Raw genomic sequence first — 10384 nt, 5'->3', positions numbered from 1 at the left:
ATTAATGAATTGAGTTTTACAAGGCTAAGGCCATTGTAATTGGGGTTTGGGCTGCTGTCCTTCCTTGCAGACACCGCCTAACCCTTGCGAAGGTGAAGCACCTCTATCTTTCTTTCTCTCTCTTTCTTCTTTGCGCACACTCTTCTCCTTCTCATTCCTCCCTTTCTTCTTCTAAGTGCAGTTATCCAAATAACATTCTTATTTCTCCACCCAAAACCATCACGATTCTTATTGTAGGCGGCAATATTCTGAGTGTTATAAATCTGTCCTACATCATTTGTCTCCTTTGCTATTCAACATTGTTGCTAAAGGTCTCAACATCCTATTTGAAAGAGCTAAATCTAAGAATGTGATATCAGGGGATAAAATGGGAGATGATGGTCCAGTCATTTCCCACCTTCAATTTGCTGATTACACTATAATTTTCTGCAAAAATGACAGACAAGAAGTTCAATCTATCATGGGAATCTTATGCACGTTTCAGCTAATATCAGGTTTGAAAATCAACTTTGCTAAGAGCCAGCTTTGTGGTATTGGCATCCCTGAAGAGATTGTCGAATCATATGCTGAAATTCTGGGGTGCAAAGTGATTAGGCTTCCAACCAAATATTTGGGATTACCTTTGGGTGCCAATCCTAGAAGGTGGTCTACATGGAATTCAGTGATTGAGAGATTTAAGAAGAAATTATCCAGTTTGAATAGGAAGAATATGACTCTTGGAAAATGATGATTAACTCTAATTTAGGAAATTTACCTCTGTACTACATGTCTCTCCTCAAGATGCCTATTTCAGTTGCAAGGAAGTTGGAAAAGTTACAAAGGCAATTTTTGTGGGGTGATACTGAGGAGAAAAGAAGATTACATATGGTGGGGGGGGATAGGGTGACTAAAAGCAATAAAGGGGAGGGGGGGTTGGGGTTTTGGGGATTAAAAAGTTACTAATTCAGAATGCAGCACTATTATACAAATGGTGGTTGAGGCATGGGGTGGAAAAAGACTCCCTTTGGGTGAAAGCAATCAATGGTAAGTATGGTGTATCTGGTTCGAAGTGGCTTCCATCTCAAATCCCTAATCAAACCAAGTTCTCCAAAATTTGGGGTGATATATGTAATGTCGGTAGAGAAGGGTCTAATTTTGAGATGATCACTGATGAGGTATTTTGGATTAAAGTTGGTTCAGGTATGAATACTTCTTTGCTGGGAAGGTATCTGGATTGGCAATCAACCCCTTAAGTTTATCTTCCCTAGACTTTTTATTAAGTGGAACCAAAAGAATTCAAAGGTTGGGGAAATTTTCAGTCACTCCAATTTGTTTTGGGATCTCACCTTCAGAAGACAACTACATGACTGAGAAGTTGAACAGGTTAATGAATTAAGGTTAAGAGTTAATTCTATTTCTTTGCAATCTAATGAGGAGGACTCACTGAGATGGAGGTGGGATAGTAAATCGACTGCAATCTCTGTGAAATCTTGCTATGGGAAATGGGAGTTGGAGTTTAATTCTCAGAATTTCATTGGCCCGATATGTAAAAGGATTTGGAAAAACATATGTCCATTCAAAGTTGAGGTGTTTTGTGGCAAGCTGTGCAGGGAAAAGTAGCTACTGGTTCTGAATTGATGAGGAGGAATATCCTCAATCGGATCCTGAGAATGGTCAATTGGGGCTGTGTCCCTTTTGTAACTTGGAATTGGAAACTGTGGCTCATTTATTTTTACATTGTTCAAAAATTTGGAAGGCATGGTCTGAAATTTTAGAATGGTGGGGAATAGTTTAGGTGTGTCCTGCTAATTTAGTTGACCTTCTATGTTGGTGGTTTTCTAATAGATTCAAATATGTGGAGAAAGGTTGCTGGGAAATTTGCTTTTTTGCAGTTGTCTGGTCCATTTGGTTGGAAAGAAATCAGATCATCTTCAGGAATAAAGCTTTTGAGGAGGGGCTACTTGTGGAGAACATAAAGACAAAGGTTGCAGTGTGGCTTAAAGCTTTCTACAATCAGAATGAATAATACTCGGTAGAAGATGTCAAGAGATGTATCCAAGGCATTAGGAAACTGAAGGTAAGGAAAAATCTTGTGGAGTAATACTTCGTCTTAGTGTTTCTGTTTGGTTGTCGAGTTCATTTGCTTTCTGTGAGTACCTGGGTTTGGTTTGGTGCGTGTGGGAGTGGGAGTGTTTATAATGATGGAGGTGTCTTGCCTGGGTGTATTTCTTGAGTGGTTGTCTGTTTGGAGGTCAAATTTGGGTGTTTGGAGGTGGTAGTGTTCATTTACTTATTGGTTCATTCTCAGCTTTTGCATATGTAGTAGATGATGGAGACTTTTGTTCTTTGATACTACGTTGCTGCAGTTAAATTATCACAATGGAGAATGGGTGGCTGAAAAAGATGAATGCCAATATCGCGAAGAAGTGAGGTGATCCATGTAAGTTCAGCCGCTGTGGCAGTGGAGGCCATGGAAAGGTACTTAGCTTCTGCACTTGATCACGCCACTGTAGCTTGCTTCTTTGCACACCATGAGATACATGTGCTACCTAAAAACGTACAAAACCAGTTGTGGACCTTCGTGTAATAGAACAACCTGCCCAATCAGCATCAGAAAAGGCATATAGATCCAAAGAACTGTGGCGGAGTATGCGCATGGTCGCACCCACATAACGAATGATGCGTTTAACAGCTTGATAGTGCCCAATTGTGGGACAATGCATAAATTGGGCCACGTACATAATTAACAGCATAGGCAATATCTAGTCTGGTAAATGTAAGATATTGTAAAGCTCCAACAATGCTCCGATAACAAGTAGGATCCGGGTAAGGGGCTGAATTAGATGGAGTAGACCAGACTTTGTCACTTTGATTGCCATGGGAGTGGATATTGGCTTGCATCCAACCATTTGAGCTTTAGTGAGTAACTCACCGGCATACTTGGATTGACAAAGGAGGAGCACAACATCTGTGTTATGCACTTCAACTCCCAAAAAGTAGTTGAGCTGGCCAAGGTCCTTGTTGGCAAATTCATGAACGAAGCTGCTGAACACACCAATCAATCAACTCCGAGTTGCTTCCAGTGAGTATCATGTCATCTACGTATATTAGAAGAAGTAGTATCCTTCTGTTAGACTGATAAATAAACAAGGATGGATCAGCTGAACTACAGCAAAAACCTAAGTTGAGAAGAAATATGCTGAGCCGGTCAAATCACGCACGGGGAGCTTGCTTTAGTCCATAGAGGCCAGTGAATCAATGATGTTTAAGTCTTATACCCTATATAAAAGTATTCTAGGGTTATGTTTTAGACACAATCAATAATACATTATTTTATTTTATTTTAACAACACCATCCACTAGAACACAACTGTTATCCACCACCACCATCTTCTAGCTCTACCCTCTCCCATCCATCCTTTGCCATGATGATCAACCACAATAAAATGAAGCCATGAAGTCACCACAATAAATTGAAAAGTAAAAAGAAGTTAATCTATGGCTCTATCACTTCTCACCTTCCCAATCTCACCACCATTCTTCATATTAAATTGTTTCATTGCCAATCTAGAGACCTTTTAGAGTGGAGGAGTACTGGAATAACTCAGCACCAGGAACTTCTAGCATTGAAATCCTTACTGCGCTACTCCTTCCATCTAATACTCCTTTGTTCTAATCTATTGCTTTCTTTTGGAGATTGCAACTTATAAAGATGTTGTGCGGTGGGTCCTGAAGGACCCAGACACAACCCGACGATCATTGATCGCCATGATATTGAGAAAACAACAAACCAAACACATCCGAAAAGCAGGGTGTAATTTACTCTATCATACCGTATCTTAATCAGGGTGTAATTTGGCAACTTGGAGTTCTTTTTTTGAAAAGTGAAGAAGAATTTTATTAAAAAAGAGAGAGAATAGTACAAAAAGGAATACCAAGATCAAACCAAACAACTTGGAGCTAATAGTGATTTATCTGTTCGGTTGGACCATTGGGTAGGACCTTACGGATTGTATGACTATATTTTGCACCCAACGTTGTACATCTTAAAGTTAGAGACTTGTTTGACTCTAGTAGTTTTGTCTTGGCGTATGGATGTGCTAAAAGACTATCTCCCGTCCCAAATTCTTGAGTCAATTCAATCAATTCCTATCCCCTTGCCCCCTGCCATTGACACACCTGTTTGGGAACCAAATAATCAGGGAGATTTTACCTTCAAGTCAGCATATAATTGGCTCCTTATCCAGACTCTCATCCCCCAATTACGTGCCTAGCCTTCCTTGGCGGCTGCTATGGCAGCTGAAATTAGCCTCAAAATTAAAACTCTTTCTATGGTTTGTTTGTCACATACTCACACAATGCTTTGCCAACCAATGAGTTCTTATTCCACCGTCATGGTCGCATATTGTATGGGAATGTTAGGCGTGGAGTTCTCTACCGCAGTGTATAAATTTGGCCCTTTTGCAACCAAGCAAACATCTGTTGGTCTCTTTGGCAAAGGTACGACACATAAATCAAACCAAACCGAGCCTTATATCTCAATTACTTGGGGTCAGCTATATGAATCATTTTCCTCCATTGAGTTCTGTCAAGGGCCACATGTTGGATGAAAATGTTTATCTCAAACTTGTTGCTATGTTATGGTTTATGTGGCATGCAAGCCAGAAATAAGGCCATCTTCAATAATGAACCTCTGTGCCCCCAAAATGTTGTGTGCGCGGCTAACCAATTTGCCACATCTTGGTTGGAAGCTGTGCCGGCTAAGGCCCAACCCAACACTCCAAATTTTTTGCTATGGATATCATGGGTTCCTCCAAGCTCTGGTTGCTTAAAATTAAATGTCGACGGCTCCTCTATTCAAAATCCAGGATATGCAGGGTTGGAAGGTGCATTCCGAAATTGTGTGGGGGACTTTGTTTTGGGTTTCGAAAGAGAGATTCATGTCAACTCCAATATCATGGCAAAAATGTGGGCTGTGCAAGATGGGTTATGGGTTGTCCGTCAGTTTGGGTTTGCTAATATTGTTGTTGAGACTGATTCTACATTTGTGTTCAATGTTTTATGTAGGAGGCAGGTGCAAGCGGGACGGCTCCGCAAGGTGTTGCAGGAGATTCTAGTCCTCGCGTCTGATTTTGCTTTGCTGCAGGTTATATTTTGTTATTGCGAGGCTAATGGATCGAGTAACTGACTCATTAGCCAAGCACGTTGCAACAACTCAAGGGCTTTTTGTGCTATATAGTAGTGCACCTGAGTTTGTGTTGGAGCTTTTGTGTAAAGATCAGTGTGGGGTAAGACTTGTTGCTCTTTAGTGTTAATCTAAGTTAAGTGGTTTGGTTTCAAAAAAAACATATCCGAAAAACATGTTGTGACCCAGGTTTGCCCATACACTCACACACACCAAACACAGATTTCAGAGGAAAAACTCCATTTATATATATACTCATACAATATATACAAATTTGAAAAAACCTCTTTGGGAGCCACATTCCCGCTCACAGCCAAGGAGCCACAACTGCCGCCACCCACGCCCCCCCCCCCCCCCCCGACCTCACCCTCTACCTCACATCTGTGCTACCACACACTCAACCTCTCAAATACAACCTGTATTTATAGGGAAAACGTGGGAGAAACATCCAAGAGCAATTAAGGCTCTTTTCATGCGTGAGATTTCCAGGATCTCCAATAGCGGCCAAAAGTCGTCATCAGTGGCTACTCAAGCGAATCCGTTCATGACTTTGGCCATCACCCACATGGTGAATTCCAACAAAACAAACGGAGAAACCAAACAACAAAAACGAATTAGAGAGACCAAGATATACGTAGTTCGGATTATGGCTGTAAACCTACTCCACGGGCAAGAAAATGAGAGACGATTCCACTATGTGAAGAGAACTATTGTCCGAAGAGCAACAATGGTGACAAACAAACAAAGCTCTCACAAAGAGACACTTGATCACCAACCCCAACCCCAAATACAAGTTCTCTCACCAAAAATCCGATTGGGATCTCTCACCATATATAGACTATCTCTAATCAAGTCTCACAAAACTGCTACTAGGATTTTTAACAAAGGGACATAGAAAGAACAGAGTTCCACATACGTGACTGATGTCACACAGATACATATTTGAAAAAAGAAAAAATAATCTGAAATACAGCATCACACCGGGTACATACTCCACCTTTAATTACGGCAAAGTTAGACTTTAAACATTTCAAGCTTAAACCACTTTTTTTTTATTCTTTTTTCGGTGCATGCAACTGCAGGTGCGTTTAAACCTCCCTTGTGTCCACATTGGAAAGCTGCTTTTTGCCTCTAAATTTGCTTCTTCCCCTTACAAAACACACACACACACACGCAACAATCAGAGAACACAAGAAGTAGCAATCATGGAGCTATTCTATGCCTCTCTCCTGGCCTTCTTTGTTCTCTCTGTCACACTATCTTTCTACTTCCTTTTATACGGCAAAAAATCCGGCTCCCGTCTCAGTAACCTCCCACCCGGTAGCACTGGGTTCCCAATGGTGGGCGAGAGCTTCGAGTTTCTCTCCACCGGATGGAAAGGTCACCCTGAGAAATTCGTGTTCGATCGCATAGCCAGGTACTCGTCTTCCGTATTCAAGACGAGCCTTTTGGGCTCTCCCACAGTTATGTTCTGCCGGGCAGCCGGTAACAAGTTCTTGTTCTAACGAGAACAAGCTTGTCCAGGCATGGTGGCCTAGCTCCGTTGACAAAATTTTCCTGACATCAACCCAAACCTCATCGAAAGAAGAGGCCATCCGGTTGCGAAAAATGCTCCCCAACTTCCTCAAGGCGGAGGCGTTGCAGAGGTACATAGGAATCATGGACGGGACTGCTCAGCGACACTTTGCCACTGATTGGGAGAACAAAGACCAAGTGGTGGTATTCCCTCTAACAAAGCACTACACGTTCTGGATCGCCTGTCGATTGTTTGTCAGTGTCGAAGATCCTAGCCATGTGGCCAAGTTCGAAGACCCCTTTGGTGGTTTGGTAGCGGGGATATTATCTGTACCCATAGACTTGCCCGGAACCCCGTTCAATCGGGCAATCAAGGCCTCTAATTTCATTAGGACCGAATTGGTAGCCATTATCAAGCAGAGGAAATTGGATTTGGCTGAGGGAAAAGTGTCGCCCACGCAAGACATTTTGTCACACATGCTTTCGACAAGTGACGAAAATGGAAAGTTCATGCACGAGGCCGACATTGCTGATAAGATCTTGGGGCTGTTGATTGGTGGCCATGACACCGCTAGCTCCTCTTGTGCTTCCATTGTTAAGTTTCTTGCTGAGTTGCCTGAGGTTTACGAAGGAGTCTACGGAGGTAATTCTCATTCCTGTCTTCTCTCAAAGCTCTCTATTTGAATTTGTGCTTGTCTACGGTCTACCTATGTTTTCACCCCGGTTTTAAATCGCAGTATCATGAGACGTATAGGTATCGATGATACAACTATACATCGGATACATGTAAGTAAATCATGATATTGGATGTTTGAAATCCCGCAACATAACGACCAATAAGAGATGTAACTGACTTTTATTTAAAAGCTGATTTTCACAGCTTATTATACTGGCATGGTGGGTTTTCTGTACGAAATTGAGAATAGGAATTATTTTTGACTTTGTGAGAACAGAGCAAATGGAAATTGCAAAATCAAAAGCAGCAGGAGAATTGTTGAATTGGGATGATATTCAGAAGATGAAGTATTCATGGAACGTGGCATGTGAAGTGATGAGGCTTGCTCCACCAGTCCAAGGTGCTTTCAGAGATGCCATCAATGATTTCATGTACAATGGTTTCTCAATTCCAAAGGGTTGGAAGGTAATTATTATAAGCATATTAATGCATAAAATTGAATCGTTGAAGACGAATAAGGGACCCAGGACACGACGGCATCATAATAAGGACCGAACAAACATACACGAACACATCCCGATAATCGTATGCCGCCTAAGGCCCAAAGGAAGTCGGCAAGAGACAACCGAAACCAAAACACGAACGCATCCCGATAATTGTATGCCGCCTAAGGCCCAAAGGAAGTCAGCAAGAGACCAACAAAACCAAAACACTGATCATACAGCAAAAACTGCAACGAGGAGAACCCGAAAAATTGCCAAATCCTAACACTAGAACCCCAAAAACTCTGTTTATATATAAAATCTACTCCGTCTGTCCCCATTTATTTGTCCTAATTAGCACTTTTGGCTATTCCAACTTTTTTGTCCTACTTTAGAACTAAATGGCTAAAAGTCAAAGAATTTTCCATTTTACCCTTCTTAAATGTTGCCCCCATTCTTTTGTCCCAATTAGCACTTTTGACTAAATGTTTCAAGGATAAAATTGGAAAATCAAGTGATCATGCATGGATTTATTATGTTCCCTTAATAAGTTAGAATCCCGAAAATAGACAAAAGAAGGGGGGCAAAGGGAGTATTAAAACGAGTTGATGAAAATTGATCTGTCAACAAGGTACTCATCCGAAAATTTTAAAAATGCCTTCTTAAAAAATAAGTATTTATTTTTAAATCTGGAACGGAGGCATATACCCAAGTTGTTATTGCTGTCTAGAGAGGGATCTTGGCTTTTTAATGTGTCAAGTACTATTGGCCTGCTGACTTTTTGTTTTCAGTTTTTGAGAGAAGTAATTGATGTGAAGATCTGACATGAACTTTTGATTTGAAGATTCTAGCTAGGCCTGCAAGTTGACTTAGGCTTCGTTGTGTTAAGATTTTTATTTTTAAATTAATTATTTTTTATTTTATGAGATAAATCATTATTTTAAAAAAAAGTAATTATTTCCCTTAACGAAATGGAGCCTTAATTAATTATTCACTCAATTAACATGTCATCTACTTCAAAAGCTGGAAGTTATTTTGTTATTAATATCTAAATATATTTTATATTCTATATTGATATGCAGATATATTGGAGTGCGCATTCAACGCACAGTAACGCTGAATTCTTTTCAGAGCCGCTGAAATTCGATCCCTCGAGATTTGAGGGGTCTGGACCGGCTCCGTACACATTTGTGCCCTTTGGCGGAGGGCCGAGGATGTGCCCCGGAAAAGAATACGCCCGATTGGAAATACTCGTATTCATGCACCACTTGGTGAGAAGGTTCAAGTGGGAAAAGGTGATTCCTAACGAGAAGATGATTGTCGCTCCCATGTCCATTCCTGAAAAAGGTCTTCCAATCCGCCTCTACCCTCACAAGGCTTAGACAGAATAACTCAGATATATTTGAAGGCTAAAACTACTCCTTTAATTCTACCACTTTTGGAGTATTTCAGTTTCAATTAAAGTGCTTTATTCCATGATGAAGGAAAGAAGCCAAAAATATTTAGAATAAATTGATAGAGAATATATATGTTTGTTAAGTATTGGAAGGGAAGCTGTTTTGCTTGTGAGTCATCTGGCAGCAAGTGGAAATGTATTTTATTTTGTAAAATTCAAATGAAGTGAATGAAATTAAGCAAATGATTATCTTTGGTAAATTTACTTTCTCTCTTTTCCATGACGCATTTAATTAATTGCTATCTTTTCTTAATACCCATTTTGGGTCAAGTCCTTGTGCTACTAAAGACACCGATGGTATGCGCACCAACGGCGCACATACCGGCATGTGGGGCCCATTCCGAATGTTACACGAATAATCCGCACGTAATCTGAATGAAAAATTGGAAGATTAGATTGAGGACGTACACATATCCAATCAAGCTAATTTTTCCCGGGCTCTCTTTTTTTATTTTTAAATTATTAAACGTCTTGGATTATCCGCACGGGACCCAGATTGCCCTGCGTGCCGATACGTGCACACACCATCTATGTCTATAGCAGTTCTGCTTTTGAAGTGCCTTTCGAAAGAACACTTTTAAATAGTATAGGAGCTATTAATTCGAGGACTGTTGATACCGTCTGTTTTAATCCGCAAATGAAATGAGGCCTATGGACATTAGCGGAAGAACAACTATAACTACCCCCATGAACTTTGCTGCAGTTTTTTTTTTTTTTTTTAATCCCTTCCTCCGCCAACTGCTTCACGTTTCTTTGTTTGCCCCCATTTTAATTAACTCTTTAATTAATTTGGAGGAGAGGGTGGTCAGTTAGATGAAGTAGCGGGACGCATAATTCGCGTAAGCGAGCTAGAGCACGAGCGTAAAAACTCATTTGAAACACATTTTAACGTACTAAAATTTGCGAAATGAGGATTGAGATCAAGCGCGAGGATTGAAAATAAGCGCAAAACATTTTGAAAAATTATTTAACTAGTATATGCCTCATCTAAAATAAAAAATTGCTATAAACAAGTACTTGCAAAATTTGATGTTTTTAGTATTTTTATTTAATAAGGTTGGTGTTGACGAGCTTTCTCCCAAATATGAAGT

The 10384-nt window shown here is 40.4% G+C and overlaps 1 pseudogene; it reads left to right on the top strand.

Annotated features, from left to right (window-relative positions):
* Nucleotides 1-6306: 6306 nt before the first annotated feature.
* Nucleotides 6307-9493, top strand: LOC131335398 (beta-amyrin 28-monooxygenase-like; annotated as a pseudogene).
* The last annotated feature ends 891 nt before the right edge of the window (nt 9494-10384 follow it).

Source organism: Rhododendron vialii, chromosome 1a (assembly GCF_030253575.1).
Source record: "Rhododendron vialii isolate Sample 1 chromosome 1a, ASM3025357v1".
NCBI lineage: Eukaryota > Viridiplantae > Streptophyta > Magnoliopsida > Ericales > Ericaceae > Rhododendron > Rhododendron vialii.
The sequence above is the reverse complement of the archived record's forward strand: the minus strand, read 5'-3'. Positions and strand labels throughout refer to the sequence as shown.